This window comes from Emydura macquarii, unplaced genomic scaffold (genome assembly GCF_026122565.2).
Source record: "Emydura macquarii macquarii isolate MOO-44397 ecotype Brisbane River unplaced genomic scaffold, CSIRO-AGI_Emac_v2 contig_2734, whole genome shotgun sequence".
Taxonomy (NCBI): domain Eukaryota; kingdom Metazoa; phylum Chordata; order Testudines; family Chelidae; genus Emydura; species Emydura macquarii.
Window position 1 is genome coordinate 4,540,822 of NW_027132871.1, and position 24,172 is coordinate 4,564,993.

Here is a 24,172-nt window from a genome sequence, read left to right on the forward strand (position 1 = left end):
CTCTTAGTGGCTGAACCTCGGCGCTGAAGCAGGCAAGAGCACTGTCCCACACTAGATGAGTTCAGCTCTAGTGAGCACTTAACAAAACAAAGAAGACTCCTAATGGAATCTTAATTAGTGCCATCTTTGAACAGTGGTAGGGGGAAGTCAAACCACGCCTGTAGCTCTTAAGCAGAGCCCACATTTCCAGGCAGGAATACCTGTCCCAACCCCCATCAACCTTCACAGGGCTCTGGCATCTGAGCCAGTTCTGTTCAGATGATAGTGACCCTTTGCTCATACAATACATTTCGTTGTCTCTGCATTTAACACTAGAGTGATTTGTAACCCAACGCCAGCCAAATGAATCATTTGGGCAAAGCAGTCCCCTCATGCTAAGCATCTAAGCAGGGTGGGTATGCGCATGCAAATACTGTCTGGCCCTGACTCCTCTTCTCTTCCTCCCAGGCAGCTCAACCAGGGCCCCCACGTGAGCGGGGGGAAGGGTACACTTTATTGGGGTCTAGAGGCCCTGGCTGCAACCCCCATGGGTGTGTGTGTGGGAGGGGGCATCATGACATCATCAAGGGCATCATGGGCATCATGACATCATCAAGGGCATCATGACATCATGAGGATTGAACCAGTGACTCATAAAGCATGAGCTGCTTCAGCATGAGGTAAAAAGCAAGCCTTTCTAATGGGGAGGTAGGGGGGCTGTAATAGCTCTTATCCTCTGTGGATCAGCACAGAGCAGGACCTGTAACATTCACGCCTGGTACAGTCAGCTACTGAGTAATGGGTAAACTTGACTGCTGTCCAGAATCATGCCTGAAACTTTCAGATTGTTCTCAGATCTCAGTCAGCAGTATTACTCTGAAATGTCTGTGGTCGGGAAGTGCAGTTTGGGTCTCAGCATGTAAATAAGCACACAGAAGTCCCATTTTGCCTGGGAATCCCATGAGCAGTATCCACTGACATAGGTAGGTTCACCAGCAGGACTGAGATCACTCAGGTCAAGTATTTCTTGCATTTTTATAGATTAAAACATACGGGCCCAATCATACAAAGAGATATTACTGGGTCCAGCGCTTAATACTGTCAGTAGTCCCAGTCATTTCAGTAACTAGGAAGCACTGGCGTTGAGTCATCCTATTCACTCACAGTAGCTAGCACTCATGAAAGTAACTGTTTTACAGGATCAGGCCGTATATTTGTCCATGCATTGAGGAAAGAACTTTGAGAAACATTTTTCAAAGTAACACTTTCAAGAATTGTGTACTTTTGACTCACGCAGTACCCCACTGCCCTTAAGGTTTAAACTTTAAGGTTTTTACTTAGCTTGTAACTTGTTATCTTCACTCACAGAATAAAGAGGCCACTTCATATGAGGGGTAAGCTCTTCGGTAGATAGATTGACGGTTAATACGTTTTTTCACACATCAGATCAAAGATGTGGCATAGTTATCCAGACTACAGATCTTTATATGTTTTCAGTTTGCATAAAGCCTAGTCTATAAACAGAATCAGTCTTAATCATTTAATCACAGATTTTTTTTATTTAATAAAATATGCAAATCAAATTTTCATTATACCACAAATGAAGAACTAAGGATGATTGATTACAGAGGTTTCAGTAACTCAATTTTGTCAAGCATTTTACAAACCATAAAAAATTAATAAATAAAAAGGAGAAAAAACAGCATCTATTCCCCCGCCCTGCAAGTTCTGTTGTAGAACACTACGCATCATTGCACAGAAATCTTAAACTCACACATGCAATTAAAAAGCAAATGGAACTATAAAAGCCACAACTCCCTTTACTATGTTTTTTAAATGAATTAAACTTCTGGTGAGGAAGATAGTCCTCTCCAATGAGGGATACATAATCTGCTCATTGTTAGCTCCAAGTCATTTATAAACACAAGCAACAGATGTTGGAAATGGTAAATATTTTAAATCAAATTCACTTTCAAAGATCCTGTAAGTATCATTTGTTCAGGGATCATTATGTTTGCCCATTTTTGTTTTGCTAGTAGGGAAATAACAAATCATCTGTGGTTTAGAGGAACATTCACATTTAAAATTTTTCAATATGAATTCTGTAGAGCAACACAGTGGTTCAAAGTAATGTTGCCAGTCCTAGGAAAATAATTTTGATTCTTGACTTTTGTTCAGAACCAAATACATGCAACATTAAGGAACCAGAACAGCCTGTAACTGCAGCCAAAATTGAAAATAGCCTGTGTAGTTTAGTTTTTCTCCTCCCATACTGCTAGTAGGAACAAATACAGAATAAGAGCCACCTCTGTAAAAAAATGATATTACATCTGCCACAGCTCTTTAAAATATATAAAACTGGCTTCCACCAATTTGGACCACCCAACAAAAAGAAAAATACATCCTCCCAGTAAAAAAGGAAACTGGAGTAGCACTGGCAGAAAATGTAATCAGGTACCTCTAAACTCCAAACCACAAATCATCTAAAACCTCCTGTTGAGAGGGCTAGCTAAACCACTGGTAAAGAGATGAGCTCCAGAACTTGATCTCAGATGGAGCGTATGACCCTTCCCCCCACCACACCATAGTCACAGAATACTCAGTCTTCTTCCCATATCCTTTTTTAACATCTAAAAGAGATTCTTGCGTGGAAATTGTGAGACATCAATGTCCCAAATGCCAGCTCTATGCAGATGATATCCAGCTCTACATATCATTCGCCTCTGATGCTAACAGCATTGTTTCCCAATGCTTGGCTAGAAGCACCTGGATGGAAGGCAACTGGCTGAAATGGAAATCAGGCAAGACAGAGGTAATGCTGGTGAGAAGTGATAAAAAAAAAAAAGTAGAGGTCCTGGCAATCCTTATCACCTCACCCTCCACCCAACTGGTCTGCCCTCAGTGTGTCAAATCAGTCTATAATCAAGGAGTGCTCCTAGGTTTCTGGCAGCTGCGGAACACTTAGATACTGACAGGGCAAAGGTTGCTTTTATTCCCACCTACAACTAGCCATAGATTACACTACACCTTATTCAACATGGACATCACACCTCCCCCCTTGTGTTCTGCCTGCCATGAAAATAGTCCAAGATTCTACAGATAGTACCTCTCTTCTCACAACAAGAAAAGCAATCCCCAAACACAGGGAAATCAAAGCAAGATGTGCAGATAGGTGATCAATCAAAATATGTGATCACCATGAACCAGTTAACTGTCCGAACAAATCATAACAGTCCAAATGATGGGTAGGTAGCAGCAGGCCCTGAATAACTGCACACACCCAACACTAGGTACACATACAAAGAAGAACAGGAATTGAACACGAAGATCAGGGAACAGGAACCAGGAAACAAACAGCAACAGGAAGCAATAAGCAGGAAGGCAACACACTGTCATCACACTCCCAACAACAGCAACATTCCACAGGCTCTGTCAGCCTCAAGGGTAAAACTCTTGACAGAAGGAAATACGGCTCTCTCAGCAACAAAGCCAAAGCTGTGGTACTCACTGCAGGGTAAGATAAGAATGAACATAACGTGTGCAGCCTTCAGAAAAGGGAGAAGGAAAAAGATGAAGGCATGAGGAAAAGAGGAAGATTAAACAGAAGTGGGAGAGAAGAGAGAAGAATTAGAAAAAAACCTGACCATCTCAGGGAGAAAAAGTTACACACTGTGATTGTGGAAGCACTCAGATATAACAATGATGGGCACTATTTAAGAACCTAGACAAAGCTGAATCAAGACTAGCATATGGCTCTAATAAGGAGGAGAACCTGCTACTCATATTGACAGCTAACAGAGTTAGCTCAAATACTAGGCTAACTTAGACTTTTCATACTAGAGGTCCGGGCTTTGTTCACCACTGGTGATCACGATATCAGTGTGCAAATGGCCATAATCATCATTTATGCATTTCAGGAAAAGAAAACACAGAACAAGCCCTCCCCAGCAACTTTTAGTCATATTATCGACAGCAATAATGCTAAGAATATCTGCCATGAACTTCAAACAGTCATTCTTTATCTCTGCAAAATTAACCTTACTTGGGCTTTACTGGTGATTTAGTCTGGGACATCACTACATTTTTAAAGTTTTGGTATTATAAAACTTAGTTTCTTTGATCCCTACAGTTGCAGAGCTCTCCTGAAAATTGGCCTGCATTCATCTCTCCCATCGAACGGCCAGAACTCTGCATTTTGCATTCAGTTACAGCCATCTGAATCGCTTAGACTGAAATTGAGTGGCATGATGTGCATGCAACTCTTCTTGTGCTCACCTTCCTTTCTGTTCCTTCAGGCAAGTCTACAATGCCAGTGTAATCTTCAGGAGACATTAAAGCTGTGCTAGCCATGCTGGAAGTATTTAATTTACTTTCTAAATCATGATGCAAATTCTCTTTTACTGGAGGTTGGGGAGAAAAAGGGGTTGAACAATTAGACCCTCCTGTCAGTGGAGGAGTGTGCTGTAACGTTTTGATCAGGCTGCTGCAGTTACAAAATACAGAAGATTTGGGATTCAGAGCAGGCAACTCTCTGCAGCAAAATTAGTTATTCATCTCCATTCTTCTGTATATAAATGAGCAAACAAGTTATAGGTAAAGTGTCGGTCCATATGATTTGTTTAATAATTCTGAATGCAGGACTCTCCAGAGCACAGGTGCCTGGAATCAATGTTAAATGTAACCATAGCACTCAGTTATTAATAGTGGTAAATATTAAACTAGACAACACAATCTACCATAAAAATGGGAAGATAAAGCAACAAAAAGGTTGCCATTTCCTTTAAAAGACAAAAATGAAATTATTCAATAAGCCTAGGTATGTAACTATTTACTGATCAGAAGAAACTACAGAGCAGACAAGGCTAGATTAAACTAGGTGCCTTTATACATACCAGGGCCCCTTAATAAAATTATATTCTGGTTTTATGTTTGTACAGCACCTAGCACAATGGGGTGCTGGTTCAAGACTAGGGCTCTATGATAATACAAATAATAAGTATGTCATGCCAGTTTAGCACCTTCCTGAGATGCATTATGCAAATTGCCTGGAGTCTGTCACATATGGCACCTTTTCTAGCTGTCTGTTTATTAAGAAGTGATTTTACATTTGTGAAGATCAGACTGAAGAAGTGCACCTTGCACTTGGAATCAGAAAGAGGTAAGGTTTGATATGGTCCTTCATTTGCACAGGAGCGAGTTCTACAATTTTGGACAGGCATGTGAGAAAGCTCTGAGGTCCGGTCATCATCCCCTGATTGGGATCCAGGCTCCTAGCCATCTGGACATGGTAGAATGCATTCCTTGGGCCTACTGCTATGTTAAAGCTTACCATCAGCAAGGAGTTCAGGAGAACTCAACTGCTGACTAACTTGTCTCACTGACGGCCCGTGTCTTTGACCAGTGGAAACTACATTGTGGCTGTTAATTCTAGAAAGGTTTTCTTCTGACAAGAAGAATAACCTTCTTGATGCTGGATTTTAGTTTCAATCAGCTCCATAATCAATCCTCAGCTACTTAAGTGTTAATTTCAAAATGATAGTCCACTGCAAAAACTTCTCTCCCTAGGGAGAGGATGAGAGAACAAAAACGTGTCAGATGTTAGTCATGTTGCTTAACCACTACTGGAAGGCACTCAGATACTCTGGGCGTGACAGCGGTGTAGCAACCTATATAGAATAGAAGAATTATATTCACTATAACAAGCACGTCACTATAACAAACTGGCAGAAGCAACAATTTAGTGTGAGGATCTAACACACATATTTACTGAAATGTTCCTCATAAGCTAAGTAGGCAAGGTGTTATTTTTTGAGATCAACATAAGAAATCTAGATACATTTCCAGTACCAGTAAAGTACTGGTTGGTGTATACGTGTACCCTCTTCCGGATAGGATAAAACTTTTTAAATGTTTATGATCATGTTGTGATGCTGGCTGGATTGGTGGGGCCATTTATTATATTATTTAACATCGATATGTCAAAATCATAATAATTCATGTGAGATATGCCATGTCAAGTAGCGTTAGAAAGATGACGTGCTAAGTAAGATGATGTTTATGTTCATGTGTTATACGTGTAATGGAAGTTATGGATATGTTTGTATCTGTATTTCAACTTATATTGTGTTTCTGGGCGATACTCCAGACAGGATGGCTGCAGCCATAGCCTGCTTACTAGCCCATTAAGGAAATTCACAGGTACAAGGGCCCAGGGAGAGAAACCAGGTATATACCTGATGATTCACCAGGACCTACTCTTGTGACCCTGGACTCCATCTTATTCTTGTAAATTTCCACAAAAAGCATGGCAAAGGCAAAAAGACATAAAAGGCAGCTGCACGACATCCATTTTGTCTTCAATCTTCACCTACCTCTGGATCAACTCATCCTCAACTGAACTGAACTGAAGCTGTGAAACAAAGGACTGAGACCCATCCAGGTACTGGATGTATACCAGAGGGACTATACAAGCCTGCAAACTCCACAATTCTACTGGAAACCTGATATATATGGACTTTCAAATCAATTGTATTTGTCTGATTGCTTTAATCCTTTAACACGTCTCTTATAGTTTGTTTCTTTCTTTTTATAATAAACCTTTAGTTTTAGTTACTAAAGGATTGGCTGGCAGCGTGGTATTTTGGGTAAGATCCAGACTTATATTGATTTGGTACTGTGGCTGACCCTTTGGGGTCAGGAGAAACCTTTTTGGTAAAGAGCATAGAGTTTTAAATAACTTCTCTCTTTACTGGACCTAGTGGCTGATTGGGAGCCAGAGACTGAAATGCAGTAAAGGGGGCTGTGTATATTTTTATTTTAGCTTCTTGATAACTGATGTGGGGAATCAGTGGCTGGTTGGGAAATCTGACTTCAGTGTCACCCACCAGTGTTGGGAGAATCTGCTCTCCTTTTACAGCCTGCCCTGACCTTGGCATTTTCAGGTGGCTACCCTAGGCACGGATGGGTCCACACATGTCACTTTGAAATTGTATATTTGGCTAGGATATTAAAAACCGTAATATATCAGACATGGGAACCCTTATCTCCCAACATCCAAAGCTGCAGTTGGATCAGACGTACAGACTAGTGTATCATATGCATTATATAAAACACCATAGCTATACAGGACAAAAATAGAACCCTCTAAATTTTCACCCTCCTGACAGCACTCAGTGAATTTATAGTTTCTCTTTAATGAAGCTAGTAAGGATCTAGAATGCACTTTAGATAGATAACCGTTAATGATTGCTGTTTACGTCTGTGCAAATGGTCTGCTGATTTGCTCATGCTTACCAAAGGCAGCGACTAACTAAACATTAGAAGGAAAATATAGACCTAATGCAATTTGCTTTTGTTCTGGGTACTTTGGAAAAGAACTTCCAAGACTCCTCTTAAGAAACTTAGAAGGAATAAATCATGATATCAATAGGGTGCTGATAACAATACGACAGAAACCAAGGTTCAGAATGAGCCCAGTTCACTCTCTGCAATTCATAGACTTTAAGGTCAGAAGGGACCATTATAATCATCTAGTCTGACCTCCTGCACAATGCAGGCCACAGAACCTCACCCACCAACTCCTGTAATAGACCCCTAACCTATGAATTACCAAAGTCCTCAAATAATGGTTTAAAGACTTCAAGGTACAGAGAATCTACCAGCAAGTGACCCTTCCCCCATGCTGCAGAGGAAAGCAAAAAAAAAAACAAAAAACCCAGGGCCTCTACAAATCTGACCTGGGGGAAAATTCCTTCCCAACCCCAAATATGGAGATCAGCTAAACCCTGAGCATATGGGCAAGACTCACCAGCCAGACACCTGGAAAGAATTCTCTGTAGTAACTCAGAACCCACCACATCTAACATCCCATCACAGGTCATTGGGCATATTTACCGCTAGTAGTCAAAGATCAGTTAATTGCCAAATTGGGCTGTCCCATCATAACATCCCGTCCATAAACCTATCAAGCTCAGTCTTGAGGTCAGCTAGGTTTTTTGCCCCCACTGCTCACCATGGAAGGCTGTTCCAGAACTTCATTCCTCTGATGGTTAAAAATCTTCGTCTAATTTCAAGTCTAAACTTCCTGTGGCCATTTTATATCCATTAGTTCTTGTGTCTACACTGGTGCTGAAATAAATAGATCCTCTCCCTCCCTGGTATTTATCCCTGTGATGTATTTAGAGAGCAATCATATCTCCCCTCAGCCTCAGATAACAAATGTTTCTTTTAAGTATATGCATCCCTGTCAGCCCTGTTGTTGTTGCCTGCTGAACTCTGCCACAGAATAGCCGTGGCAGGCAGCTGCAGTAGCTGTGGGCGACTGCTATGAATGCAAGAAGCATGGCTCAACCAGCTTGATGACAGTGTTGTATAAACATATTTTGTAAGCTTCAGTGACACCGTAGGATATGGTGTGTCTTTTCATTATTTTGAGTGTGTTTAAGCACCCTTAATCAAGTCCTGAAAGGAGTTGTATAAAATGGGATCTTTACAAAGCAGGCGGTCCCCTACTTTCCCAAGTGAATTAGTAATAAGAGTGAATATTCGTATTCATATATGGTGGAAAAATTGGAGTTTTATTATGGGAAAAATACTTTCAATTTATTTTTAATTGAAAATCTTTTGCTATAGAGTACAAGTGCATAGCACCTAACACAATGGGGCTTTGTGAGAGTCTACACTGTAATACAATCAATCAATCAAGGATGATAATAAAAAACTTAGAAACTTTTGGGGTTTAAATTTATGATGATCTTGAAGCTATTCTGCACGCATAACTCTCTGTGAAACCAGTGGGAGTGCCATATGAAGAGAGGACTACAGGACATGACACTATAGCTATAGCAAACAGGAGTTGCTTGCCCAATTTCTGGCAGATAATGCAGCAGCATTACATCAACAAACATCAACATTACAAAATGGCAACACTTTTCTGGGCAAAATCCAAAGATTGTGTTATCAAAATGGCAACATTTCTCATATTGAATTTAGAAATGGCTGTGTAATTTATGGGTAACACTGACCATTTTTCCCTGTAGCTTCTAGAAGATACAAGATAGCATACGATGAAGCGGATAAAGAATACTTTGTGAACCATTCTGTTAAATACCTTTGAAAAATATGTTAAGAAACCATGAAGATTGCATGCTTAAGTATGCAAATGTTAGGAAATGAAAAAAGTTAAGGTTGCACACACAAACATTAACTCTGTCCCTTTTGCACAGAACCTGACTGCATGTTATTTATCAAATACTACAGTATCTTGGGCGAGCGAGGGAGTGAGAGGTGTGTGGCACCTGATAGCATTCTATGACTTTGTGTATGCCAGATACACAGGCCAAAAAAGTTTTTTTTATAAAAACACACAGTAAATAGTTCTTACACTTTATAACATAAATTAAATACAGCAATATAGAGCATTAGTCAAAATCTTGCTGTTGTTTACAGGCCAACTAAGCATGCAGTTAAATTAGTTTTGTAGTCAACTGCCTCAGTTCGTGAACTGCTCTTTAGAAAGACTATTCTCCTAGTGTGTGTACAAATCAATTAGATTCAGAGTTAATTGACTGACTGCCTGAATGGCACCCTCAGGAAGATATATTGCTAGTTGAAAATGAATAGTACTGTATATGTCTAATAACTAAATTACTAATATATATGCCCCAAAGAAAAGAATGTATTGCATAAATAGTCTAAGTAGGCTTGACCATAGCTCTTTTCCAAAATATCTACTTATTTTGAGGTCTCCCTTTTTGGATGCCCTATCATAAGATGCCTTAAAAAAGCCATTTGCAGAAACCCCATGAGCACCCTCTCCCCTCTGAAAATTATACCTCTTTAAGGTGTCTTGAGTAAGGCACCTAAAATCACTAGTCACTTATAAAAATCCCAACTGAAAATGCTGAAAATGTAAAATGAGGGAAAAAATGACAAGACATGACACATTCTCAACATGCAAAATTGTAGAAAAACTACAATACCATATGATACTTGTTTGAAAAATGTGTGAAAAGGAATTAAAGGCTATATTGAAATACATAAGTACAAAGGGGCAGAGTTAAGGTTGCATGGAAACCTCAATACTGTTACTTGTTGACTTTGAGTACTGAACTGTGTAACCTTAATGATCTCAGGGCATCTTAAATGTGCACACTGAGGCGTCTTATAAGATAAGAACCTTCATTCACTGTGCACTTTACAAGATAAGTCCTACCTCATTCACCACATAAATTAGGTATAAATTTGCATGCACACCTTTATGAGTTTAGTATTACCTTTGTCAATGGTATACTGAGGCAGCAATTTGTGTGTATCCAGACAGCAATTTTCAAACAGACACACAAAAACCAGATTTCATCAGAACAAACAAAAACATTTCTCAGTGAAGGATACTTTTCTTTCATATTTCAACTTTCTACCTCCAGCTTTTTCAACACTAAAGTCTGGTTTAAAAAACAGTCACTGAACTTTGAATGTTTTAGAAAGTTATGAGTACCTGAAACAGGAGTTTAGAATGAAAACATTCATGCAATTTTAAATATAGGGGCCTTTGCCAGTTCCACTAAATCCAGCAAAGGTAGAGTGGCAAGCTGATTATAATGGCATCAAATGAATCTACGTTCAAACACATTCATTTTTAAACCTGTTTAAAAATGCCTCTCAAGTATGGGGTTAAAAATTTATGAAACATTTATTTTGTCAAAACTGCCTTCTTTGTTTATATTTTGAATAAGACATAAAATTACAAGCAATTCCATATGAAGTCAAAATTTGAAGATCTTTCAACGTAGCTCAGGTTTATTAAAAACACATCATATTGCCAGGTAATAATTTATTATAATTTTATTTTGATCATTTCGGATTGCTATCTTGCCTTCATTCTGAAAGTACATTTTGTTCCATTGTATTGCATGGAAAAATAATTATTCCAACTCCAAAAGGTACCTTTTATGAAATGAGCCAAACGATTATTTTTCTTTATCCTTCAAAGAATTAAACATTTATACTCAGGGAGAAGGAGCTTGTATTACAACTCTGAAGATACAAAAAATACTAGATTAAAATGTAACTGTTATGCCTTATTATATCAAAATATAGTAATGATTTAATTGATGGATGATTTATGTAGAATCTAGTACAACCAAAATTTATCTACTCTTGCAAGAGATTTTCCATATGATTTGTAGCAAATAAGGCCTTGATTGTGCAAACACTTACACATGCTTCCCTTATAAATAGCAAATAAAGAACCCTGTCAAAGTCAGTAGGATTATTTATGTGCTTATAGTAAAGCATGTGCATAAATGTCCGCAACATTGGGCTCTGATATGATACTGAAAGGATTTCTGTTCACATTAGCAAACTTCCAAAGTATAACTGCTTTATTAGAAGAGTGAAAAAAGCAAGGCCATATGCTGCCAACTGAAAAATTTACAAAAACCCAGAACACATTTTGACTATTATTTCCAATTAAGAAGCAAAAGTAAAATGTATCATCTATAATTAAGGGACAGCACTACAGTTCTGAATCCTAATCTATAATTACTCAGACACAGTTAATGAGGATAGAATTTAAAAGCTGAAAAGGTTGGTGAAAAGATGGAAGTGCAGAGGGGAAGAAAGGAGAAAAAATCAATTGTTAGTCTAGGGGTCATTAAACAAATGCAGTGTTACAGCTCATATGAAAAGCAGTAAAATATTATAACAAAACCTTTCATGCCAAATCCGCCACTGGTATAAATCAGTGTAGCTCCAGTGAAGTTAATAAAGCCATGCTAATTTACACCACCAGATAAGCTGTTCCTTCCTTTGTTAAATGTCAGTACACGTCAATCATTCTTAAGCTATTACTACAGCGTGAATTCATGATAATATGAACGTAGTCTATATAAAAGAATTAATAAAGATTTTCTTGTATTAATTTTGTAGCCTTTATTTACCAACTGTACTGGCACACATTATTAAATAATGAATAACATCTTTGAGGGAGATATGCAGTCACCATAACTTAGTATATAAAAGCTTAGTGTGAGGTGCATACTTTAAAACCAATAACATTCATGTTTGAGGACAACTACACTGTATTTTTTTTTAAACTTTAGATTCTGTTAGATTACCAATTTTCACAGCATGCAAGTTATCTGAAGCCATTCCTGAGTCCAAACATAATTTATTAATATGGACAATGTATCTGATTGTAATATTTGCCTATTTGGTTTTTAGGTCATTTGAATACAGTAATATATTATTGTTATCTTTTATCTAGCACTAATAGTGTTTACTATACATTTTGAAAACTACAATGAAGACAAAAATTCCCCCTGCCTAAAGAGTTTAGACTCAAAATAAACAACATATAGATGTTATAGAAGGATGGGCTGTAGTGACAACACCATGCTTGAATAGGAAAGCTTAGATAGTAACTTGTTCCATTATTTTGTGTTTTGTATATGTAATTAACTTAGATCACTCAGTCTATTAACACCTCTTTGCAGGGAGACTAGAGAGTGTACAGGCATTCTGGAGGAAGAATATTTTGAGGTGGGATCTGAAGGAGAAGGGAGTGGAGGCACAGTGCATATGGAAAGCTATGATGGAAGCATGGGAAGAAGAGTGAGAAGAAAACACAAAAGGGGTGAAGTAGTCATTTGACATCAGCAGGACAAAAAGAACCTGAAGGAAGTTAAAGACGACAAGAGCAGAAGATAAACAAGAATTAGGCTTTGTGGCTTTAAAGACCAGAAAAAGGAGGTGAAATGGACTATGGAAGATAAGAGGAAGACAAAGAAGGCCCTATACATAAATATACTTGCACACATAGGTATGGACAAGCACACGGAAAGAGACAGAGTTAGGTAAACTTTCTTATGGGAAAAGTGAAAATGTTGGTTAAATATACAAAATTTTGTAAAAATGTAAGTTGATTGAAGAGTTGAATAAGCTCTCTGGGAGTCGATTGTGTGTAAAATGATGAAAACTAAATTTACAAGTCAACCTTGTTCCATATTTCAGAATGCTTATTAGTGATACTCCCTACCTGCCAATATAAAACATATATTTTTGGGAAAATACCGATTGTGTTTCCCCCAGTCCAGACAGCAGAGTATAACATTGTAGTATATAACTGAATTGTTATTAATGGTAATGACATATGTTTTTTCATGGATTCTAAGACCCGAAGGGACCGTTATGATCATCTGTCTGACCTACTATATAACACAGCTCATAGAACTTCCCCAAAACAATTTCTAGAGCATATATTTTAGAAAAAGATATCCACTTTTGATTTAAAAATTCTCAGCGACGAAGAATCTACCACAACCTTTGGTAAGCACAGTACCTTTTATCCAGAAAAATTCCACAGTCATTTAGAAGCAAATACCTTAATTCTAACCTACAGTCAATACATGCAACTCTTGTTGATTTCATTGTGAGCCATATGAGTAGATCTAAGACTATAAATTGTGTGATTTTCTATTAGAAAGATTTATTTATGTACACATTGTCTCTTTTGCTATTACTTCACCCATCACGGATATACGGGTAGCAAACACAATAACATTATACAATAGTATTACTATTACACAATGGGAAATAAAAAATACCTTATGAAACTTAAACTACAGCGGTGTTTGGAAAGGAGAATCAACCAAACTAGAATTTGGCAAGGCCACTAGGTTTAATGCCACTAGATTTTTGTTGAGTGTCGGAACACTCATAACAGATAGAACCTAAGCTTTAATACAATATTTAAAAAACACCCCCCACACTGTATTAAAAGAATATTTAGGCTGAAAGGTCAAGCACTCTTACATTAGTAAATGCCAGTATTAAGGTTGTCTGTGCAAACTGAGCATCCAGAAAACGAGTTTGGTTCAAATGGCTTGCCTTGGAACTCTGTGGTAGAGACAAAGAGAGAATCCAGTTCTTCAGGTCACCATTCAACTGCTTTACTCATGAGTCCATTCCTTCTCTTCCTGCAATTCCCTGTCTCATTCACCACATACCTTCCAACTTCTGCAATAAATGAGGCAGGGGTCCGACAGACAATAGCCTCTTTTATTTCAAAACCCTGCTTCATCACCAGAACGAGTCCATGTGATTGAAGACTGTAGCATAATGTAGACGCACAACAGGGCTGAATTAAGGTTGCACAGGCAATTTCTGAACTTTTAAGTGCTTGACTTCGCATTCTTAATATTATTATTTTAATGTAGTTCTTTGTGTGTCATTTCCTAGGTTTTTAAATAAGCAAAATGAAAAAAATCCCAACAAATTCCATTATACAGAATCACACTGACATCCACATGATTCATCAACAGGGTTGGTACCATTAGATCCACCATACAGACCTCTGCCACTTGAGCTAATGAAGTAATGGATAGCAACAGTAGGCTGTCATCTATGTGGATGAGCCCTACAATGGAATGAGGCACTTTGCCAGTGGGTTTCACACACATCTGCCAACAATAGAGGAATGGAGAAACTCGGGTATCTTGAGTTTCATTCCAAGCCCTGGAGGCAAATGTGTCTAGCTATCTCAGATTTTTTCTGTCTGTCCCCCCCATGCCCGAAGCTTGACCTGCTCTGCTCTGTCCCCTCCAACTAGTCTTTGCCCCAGTCCTGTCTCTTCTCCCTTTTTGGTTCCTCAGCCCAGTCCCATTCTCCTTGCTCACCCAGTCCATGTCTTCACTCCTCAGCCTTCTCACCCCAGTCCCTGTCTTCCTTCAGGGCTCCTCATCCAATCTTAGTTTCCTTCCTGGCTTCTTGTTCCAGTCTCTTTGCTCAGCGAATCCCAGTTCTCCATCCACATCCTGGCTCTCTGTCTCCCCTCCCCTTTCCTCCCCCTGCCCCACACAGCTGGAGGATCTGTTGTTGAAAGGACACCACGGGAACAGGGAACTGGCATAGTTAGACTGGTCACAGCTCAGCCAACGGACAGAGCAGTCCACAGGGTTTCATAATGTTTCACGTATTTAACTTAATCTGCATTCAGCTTCACTTTTTACAAACAACAGCTGGGGTTCAGCAGGAGGGTTACTGAGAGCACAGGAGAGACGGGCTCCTGGCTTTCAGTTCTGGTGTCCAGCCATAGTCCAGCCTGGAGCAGCCAATACAAGGAGTGTCCTTCTGACATTCTGTAACCCTGGGGTAGAGCTTGCTCAATGGCTAAGTGTGGGCACAATCCAGACACACGTAAAAACTCATGCATGCTCAGTGCACACAGATTCCTCGGAGATTTTAGCTGCTGAAGTCAGAAAAAAAATCTACTGAGCATGTGTGAACAGCATTTTTTAAAGGGAATGGCCAAAGACACATTGCTGATGTCATGCTGGCTGGATTGGGGGCATTTATTATATTTTTTAAGATCAATAAATCAGAATCATAATAATTCATGTGAGATATTCCATGTCAGGTACTGTTAGAAAGGCTATAATGTGCTAAGATGATGTTTATGTTCATGTGTTATATGTATGGATATGTTTGATATATCTGTATTTCAAATTGTGCTGTGTCTGGGCAACACCCCAGACAGAATGGCTGCAGCACTTAATGGCCCATTAAGAAATTCACAGGTACAAGGGCCCAGGGGGAGAAGCCAGGGATATACCTGATGAGTCACCAGGACTTACCCATGTGACTCTGAACTCCATCTTATTCCTGTAAATTTCCACAAGCAGCCTGGCATAAGGCCAAAGGACATAAAGAGCAGCTGCATGACATCCATTTTGTCTTCAGTCTACCTCTGGATCAACTCATCTACAACTAAACTGAAGCTGTGAAACAAAAGGACCGAGACCCATCCAGGTACTGGATGTATACCAGAGGGACTATACAAGCCTGAAAACTCCACAATTCTACTGGAAACCTGATATATATGGACTTTCAAATCAATTGTATTTGTCTGATTGCTTTAATCCTTTAACACGTCTCTTATAGTTTGTTCTTTCTTTTTATAATAAACCTTTAGTTTTAGTTACTAAAGGATTGGCTGGCAGCATGGTATTTTGGGTAAGACCCAGACTTATATTGATCTGGTACTATGGCTGACCCTTTGGGGTCAGGAGAAACCTTTTTGGTAAAGAGCATAGAGTTTTAAATAACTTCTCTCTTTACTGGACCTAGTGGCTGATTGGGAGCCAGAGACTGAAATGCAGTAAAGGGGGCTGTGTATGCTTTTATTTTGGCTTCTTGATAACTGATGTGGGGAATCAGAAGCATTGTTTGTGGCTGGCTGGGAAGTCTGACTTCAGTGTCACCCACCAGTGCTGGGAGAATCTGCTCCCCTTTTACAGACTGCCCTGACCTTGGCATTTTCATGTGGCTACCCTAGGCAAGGACAGGTCACAGCTGACACAAAGGCTGTGTCCCCCTGCCAACTTTCAAGTCCCTGCTCTAAATTATGAGTGCACTAGAGCTTCTCAGATAAAAGGCTGCCAGAATTTTATAATATGGGCAAAACAACACTTTTTTCACTGGTCTTGTTCTCAGAAGCTGCTGAGCTATTTTGACTTAATCAGCATGAGGCAGACACACAGCATGGAAAATTTCATCCCAGAGAGCTAAAGTTTGGCAAATTTATAACCCACTAAAAACATGGTCTTATAATGGGAAGTGTCCAGCAGTGCTTAATATTAGATGGTGCTACCAGTTCCCCCTATAACTGAGCTCAAATTTTGCTGCACAGTTTTTGCGTTTTCAAATATATAACAGAATGTACATTAGAAAGCACAAAAACAAAACTCTACCAGAACAAAACACAATCCTGCATACACAATTGTCCCACTGGGGAGAGGATGAGACACAGAACAAATCACTTGTGAAAGATGATAGTCATGCTGCTTAATGCCCTACTTAAAGGTTCTGGTATACTACGATGATGAAGGCGGTATAAGAACCTACATAAAACAGAATAGCAGTCCATAGCCTATTTAGTTGTTTCATTTCCTTTGGCCATACTAATAAAAGACAATCTAATAGAGTATATATTTTTTATTCACTATATTTTTTTTTCAGAAGTAGCTGGACTGGTGATGCTGTTAACTGGTAGTTAAGGAATTCTGAATAGTTACTCATATTATGGAGAAATTGACAGAACTGCAAGCAAAGCTGCCGCACGTGGGGGAAATCTTGCACAAGATTAGTTGAGTGATTTATGGTAAATATATGCCCAGACTACTTAAGAGATAACCATGGTAAGACCAGCTCTTCTGTACAGATCAGAGACATGGATGACCAAAGAGAGGCAGCTGAGTAGACTTGAAGCCATTGGCATGCTTGAGGGCAGTGACAGGGCTTGCCAGACCACATGCAGAATGATGTCATCAGGAGTGAGACCAAGGTCTGTGGTATCAGAGAGAAACCACAGGAGAGAAGGCTGAGATGAAATGGACATGTCTGAAGAATGGATGAAGAGAATCTTGTTAGGAGTCATTTGTGTCTAGTGTTCACAGAAAACGAACAAGACAATGGCCAAGAAAACAGTGGATAGACTCTGTATGGGAAGACAGAGCAGATATAGAGCAAGCTTCGGTCTGGAAAGCCCAGAAAAGACTAATTGATCCAGTGACCTAACCCCATCTAACTGGGAAAAGGGAAGAGGAAGTAGTTATGTAATAATCTCAATTTTATAAGTGAAATATAAAGATGCAGTGGAAGGGTCCATCTGTAACCTAAAGAACAAAATATTGCATCTTCTAGACTTAATTTGTACATCTTAAAACTATTTTAATTGAAACAGTACAACCTTTGTAATATAATTCATAGAAAAGATTGGGATTGTTTCCGTTAGAATAAAAGGATGAATTACAAAGAACATGAAAAAATAATGAATGTGTTGAAAATGCAGTGTAGTTGTAGCTGTGTCAGTCCTAAGATATTAGAGTAACAAGGTGGGTGAGGTAATATCTTAATAAAATTAAAGATATTACCAATAATATCACCCACCTTGTCTCTCTAATGTATTGAAAAGATAGACAGGGGCTTTTCTTCTCCCTATCTCATAAAATAAGATCAAAAGGACATTCAATTAAATTGAAAGGCAACAAATTCAAAGATGATAAAAGAAATACTTTTTCATACAATGTGTAATTAGACTGTGGAACTCATTGTCACAATATATTGTTGAGGCCAAGAATTTAGCAAATTTCAAAGAAGGCTTGGATATTTACATGGATATCAAGAATAACCAGAATTATAATAGCTAATAATAAAAAAAAAGTTTGGGAAAGGTTAAAAGCCTCATGTTTCAAGGCTTAAGCCAATCTCTAACCATATCAGGTTTGAACGAGACTGTCCCACATCTACCTGTTATGTGGTTTCTTGCACATTCCCTGTAAAACATTTAGGCTGTCAGAGACTAGATACTGGAATGGATAAATCATGGGTTTGTTCCAGTATGGCAATTCCTATGCTCCTATTTTTGAGCAGCTCTGTTGTTGAAACCTACTTGCACATGAGGGCAATCTACCGTAGTCTGCACATTCTTACAATGTATTTGAAGTTGAGCCTGACTTAGGTACTCTCGGGCATAAGCTGTCCCTTCTTTGCAACTGTTGATGGACTTGCACGGAGGGAACCATTTACTATAACTGTCAAGCACGACATCAGTTTTACTGAATATTGAGGAAAAAGACTATCTTCAGTCTGATTTTTCGAAAGATCAACCTGCAACTTTAAAAGGTTTTAAAAAAGGACATTATTACATAGGATGTCATAACTGTTAAGGCTTTGGAAGCTCACATCATTTCAATGACAAATGAATTCAAAGCATTATTCTGGAGTCTGCAGAATTGTGAATTTTGCACATTTCCAAAACATGAGGCATTACATTATTGGTAGCAGTGGAATTGCTTTAGAAATGTTGCTACAGCTCTACAGTCATTGAATACATTTACCATAGTACTGTACCAGTGCATACGAGCTACTGAATTCTTGCAATCAAAAGAATATTTCAGATGTCAGTAAATATTTTTTTTACTTGTGTGGTCAGAAGATGACAGTCTACATATCTTGATGGAATTAATTGACTCATCCTTGGACAACAGTATAAAACTCAAAGACGCTGGTAATAAAATATTGCTGATGCACTGAACTTCTTGTCCTCATATTAGCAGTTCACTTTAGTGCTTTCAATTTAATAAGATTGTAGGTATTGCTTCTTTTCCTGAAAGACCATTTTTTTTGCTGTTCCTGCTTATAAATAAACGAGGCAATACATTTCCTCTTCTATCTCCCGATGAAGGCAAAATAGCTTTTTACGGAGTTGTCATCCATCATACAGCGACAGTGTTTAGAAAATAGTGATTACATTGTAACTGAAACCAGATCAGTTTCTCAGAGTATGCCTTGATTTAAGCATCTTACTGCACATAAATTCACCAAAAATATTGGTCTTTATTCCAATTTTAAATTGGCAGGTAAATTGCCTTGAGCTGTCTGTAAAACAGAGATGATTAAGTTAACCTACCTGTTTCATTAGTATTTGTAAAACCTTCCAAGATCCTCCAATGAATGGAGATCCACTGCCCATCTATCTTATAAGCACAATGCTTAATTTCTATGTTGCCAAGGTCTAAATAAACTCCTAAAATAGGTAGCCAGATAGAGGGTTTATATGAGTAAGATTATGCTGATGGGTGGTCCAATAACTGGGCCTCAAGACACCCATGTTCAATTCCACACTCTACCACAGACTTCCTGTGGGTAAGTTATTTAGTCTCTCTTCTCTTAGCCTCAGTTGCCCATCTGTAAAACAGGGATAATAATATCTCACGAGGTATTCTGACAATAAATTCATTAATGATTGCAAGGTACTCAGACATTACTATGATAACAGGGGCCACATAAAACAGATACTAAAAATACATCATTTCAAAAGTGTTTTTGTTAACAATCTCATTTTGCTTTTTACTGTCTCTTCATAAACTGAAACCACAAAAAAAAAAAAAATCATGGCACAAACTGCTGGAGTATTTTATATTCTACTTTCACACACAACGCGATTCTGGCCAATATTTCCAAGCTTGTGCCTGGGATTTCCAAAAGGGGAACAAAGGAGTTAAATATCCATCCCCCACAGACCTTTTTGAAAATCCCAGTCTAGGTGGCAAAGTTAATCACCTAATTTAGGCTCCTAAAATAAAATGACTGGATTTTCAGAGCTTCTGAGCCCATCTCCCCCATTGGGGGGTTGCGGGTTGGGTATCTCTGAAAATCAGAAACCCAAATATGTTTTGATGTGCCAAACTTTAGGAACCCAAATGTGAAATTTTTGCAGATATATTTCAGTATGAGGTTTGTGGCCTCTAAACAGAAATTAAAGTAGAACACAAAAATAACCACACAAGCAAATGCTTTTTTAAAATCTTCTTTTCCAAGGAATGTAAACCAACAGTCATGAATTAAGCTCCACAGTAGAACCAGCTGAAGTCATGGGAAATCAAAAGATGGATAGACACATATTTCAGGTAAGTATGTTGTTTTTGTTAGTATTTGTTCATGTGACAAAACAAGTTTACAAAACAGAAGGGGGACAAAAGAGATCATCTTTCTACCATTAATACAACAAACCACCACCACCATTACTTTTGGACATGTATTTTCCACAATATGTAGTCCATCAATTAGAGATTTGATTAGTTTTTCACTGTTCAACTGCAGCCCCTATGGGGAAAGGAAAAGGTGTCTTGTAAAAGGAGGCCAGGGTTCAATTCCTGGATCTGCTACAGAATTTACGTGTGGCCTTGAACTAGTCCCTTAATCTTACTGTACCTCAGTTTTCCATCTGCAAAAGGAGGATAATATTTCCCTTCTCCCACTCCACATGATTCTTCTATTTAGATCATATGCTTGCAGGGCACTGATCGTCTCTTATTATGATTTCTGCAGTACTGAACACAGTGGAGCCCCAGTTTTGGTTGGTAGACTTTAGGAGTTACTGCAATTAAAGCAATAAATTGTCTGTTGCATTTGTATTGCACAAATGTGCCTAGAGGTTCAAATAGTTAAAGGTTTTTACATAAGGTCAAATCCTGAATCCAATTTAAGTGATAGCAGACTCATTGATTGTGAGAGAGACACGGTAGGTAAGGTAGTATCTTTTATTGTACCAACGTCTGTTGGTGAAAGGTACAAGCTCTCAAGCTACACAGAGCTCTTCTTCAGGTCTCGGGAGGGAAATCAGAAAGTCCAAGCTAAATACAAGTTAGGACCAGGGCCGTATTATCCATTAGGCACAATAGCCACAGTGCCTCGGGCCTACGAAACTTTCAGGGCCTATGAAAAAAATTTTATATATAATTTTTTTTTATTATTTAAAAAACTATTTATTAATAACTTAAAATCAAATTAGTTATTTCGGTCAGGGGGCCTACGAAGGCAAGTGTGCCTAGGGCCTACAAAGGTCTTAAAACGGCCCTGATTAGGACAGATTGTTAAGCATAAGGCACAACATGTTGTAGGAGGCCACTTGCAAAGAAGTGGGCCATTGAGGGTTAGACTTAGTGTATAAGGGGTTTGAAGCACTTATGGGTTAGCAGGCTGTGGGGTGTGTTATAAATCGTTGTAATGAGTCATGAAACCAGTGTCTCTGTTGAGTCCATGGTTTTTAGTGTCTAGCAGAGTTGTGGATTTAAATTCCCAGGCTCACCTTTTGAAGATATTGTGCAGGTTTTCTTTGAGGACAAGTACTGAAAGATCAGATACAGAGTGATCACTTTGTGAAAAGTGATCATCCCTGGGTCAGATGGGGTTTTTGTCTTTTATCATTTTTGGTGTGAGTTCATTCCAGAGTGTAGTGATTGTCTGGCCTCACCCACATAGTTGTTATTGGGGCATCCGATGCACTGAATGAGGTACACCACATGTTGTGCTAAGCATGTATAGGATCCCTGGATCTGGAAAGGTGTGTTGTGGGCAGTATTGATCATCAAAGCAGTGGAGATATGTCAGCAGGTTATGCATCTGGGTCTTGTGCTACTTTGAGTGTGTGTCCTGGTTGTGCACTGGGCTGAGTGATCCTCGGGAGGATCAGCCTGATGTGTAAGGAGTGGGTGGATGAAATCCCAATCAATTTGAGGCACAGACAGGTTGTGCAACTGTTTGTTGCCATGCAGGTGGGAAAATTTGGTAAACAAGCTTCTGAGCAGCTGTAAGCAAATTCTTATCCTGTCACTCTCCCTAACTAGGCCCTTGCATCATAGTAAAGGGCCAAATTGCCAATGTAAAAATCACAGACTCCAACTCAGAAGATGGATTAGGCAGCTTTGTAACCAAGGCACACTATGTTCAAGTGATAGGATTCCCCTTTAGGACTCTGTGCCACAGATGCAGCTGGTCTCATGATTCAGCCATTAGCTTGCATCTGCTTTAATTAACTGTAGTCTGAAAAGGAACAGAGCTGTTTCTAAGCAGAGAGAGAGAACTAAATGGAAGTTGGAACAGAGACTATTGAAATAATGTCCTATGATGTACCTGGTCAGCTGTGGTAGAACTGCCCAGGTAACGTCAGTCATGCTAAGGGCCTTTGTGAGACCTAGAAAGGTTACAATCCTTATCACAATCTCTCATTCTTTTGAAGTCTCTTTCATATTTTAAAAAACGTAGGCATTTTTATTGTTGTGAGAGGAATCCAAATGGATGATTTGGGATTCTTCAGCACATAACAGCTATCTTTAGCCAATCTAAATTAAAAAAAAACAAACAAAAACACACCAAACCTCTTTTCCTAAAGGGTGCTATGAGACTGGTAGATACATTTTTAGTGTGATGCTGAAAATGGAGTTATACAACTAAATCCCTATGTACTGCTATTGTAAGTTGGCACAGTTGGCCCCTATGGTCAAACAAAAACCAAAATGTTTTATCAAGATGACTTTTCTCCAGTGTCTTTATTGTGAAGCTTAAGGCATTAACTGGATTTTACAACAACGAAAACCTAAAACAAAAGAGTTTTAAACAACCCCCCCCCAAAAATAGAAAGTACCTTTACAGGATGCAGACAAAACACTGTTCTCTCCATATGATACAGCACTGATTCCTAAAAAGTTTCCTCCTGGCTGGCTAACTGGGTGGGGTTTTGGTTTTGGGTTTTTTTTTAATATAGAGCTCCCTGGTTTACCTTTGACCTCCTAATTTTGCTTTAAGCCCCCATCTATGTCTCATTACCTCTCCCTTCTACATCTACAAGATACCTGAGCAGGGAGATAATTCTGACTGCTGGGTGCTTTGGTAGAGCCCCTGCATCTGTCACATGTACTTTAAATATGCTGTGACCAAGGTGCCTAGATCAGCCATAGTGAGGATGCCTACTCCGGGCAGACTGCAAGAAATAGGGCAGACAATCCCCAAAGCTGATGGTTTATTCTATAATTAGATTCACCGAGCTAGCAACAAAAGTGTGTCTGTAGTAGCACACTGGTTAACAAGAAGCCAAATACATTCCACTCCTTGGCTCCCATCTAGACAGTACTTCTGTAATCAATTCAAAGGGTTATAGTCCAATAGGCAATTCAGGTGTACAGTCTGTTAGAGTTTTTCCATGAGAATTTGAGGGTAATCCAGGTATCTACCTGGAGATCTTGGTCCTATGGTTTAGACCGTCTCTGTTAAAGTTTAAGCAGACCTGAGATGAAAGGATCAGGTCTGAGACTTCTTTTTTTATAACTGAAGCAGGATGGGCAGAGACAGGTAACTCCACCACGTGGGCATTGATAAAACCGAGCTGATAGTCTTTGATCTCTATTCAGTGGTCCTTTCTCAGACAATACCTTTAGCAACAGCCATTCAAACTGTCAAGATAGTTCATAGGTGGTTTACTATGTAGAATTACAAGCTTCAAGGAGAGATGAGGACAACAAAATTATTACACCACAAGCCTTATGTAAATGATAATATCCCGTTTTGAGCTCTGTGTCAATAGAATTCAATAACGAAGCGTCACAAGTCAGGAACAGGATTTGGCATCTACAAGCTAAGTAGATCATATAGGTAGATCATTTTATAACAGGATGTAGGTAAACACAGACACATTTAGCACTTATTCTTTGATTCTCTAACAATATAGGCAAACAGGTTAAAGATTCCAGTCTACTTAACATGGCTTTGATAACTATCTACAAGGAATGGCCCTGTTTATCATTGCAATACCCTTTTGATATGTCTTAAGGGTTGATTACAGGTCACCCCAAAGCCT

At 38.9% G+C, this 24,172-nt stretch overlaps 1 protein-coding gene across 1 annotated transcript in view; it reads right to left on the reverse strand.

Annotated features, from left to right (window-relative positions):
- FRMPD4 (FERM and PDZ domain containing 4) overlaps positions 1-24,172 on the reverse strand; it is a 156,233-nt gene that overhangs the window by 116,123 nt on the left and 15,938 nt on the right. The window lies entirely within an intron of this gene.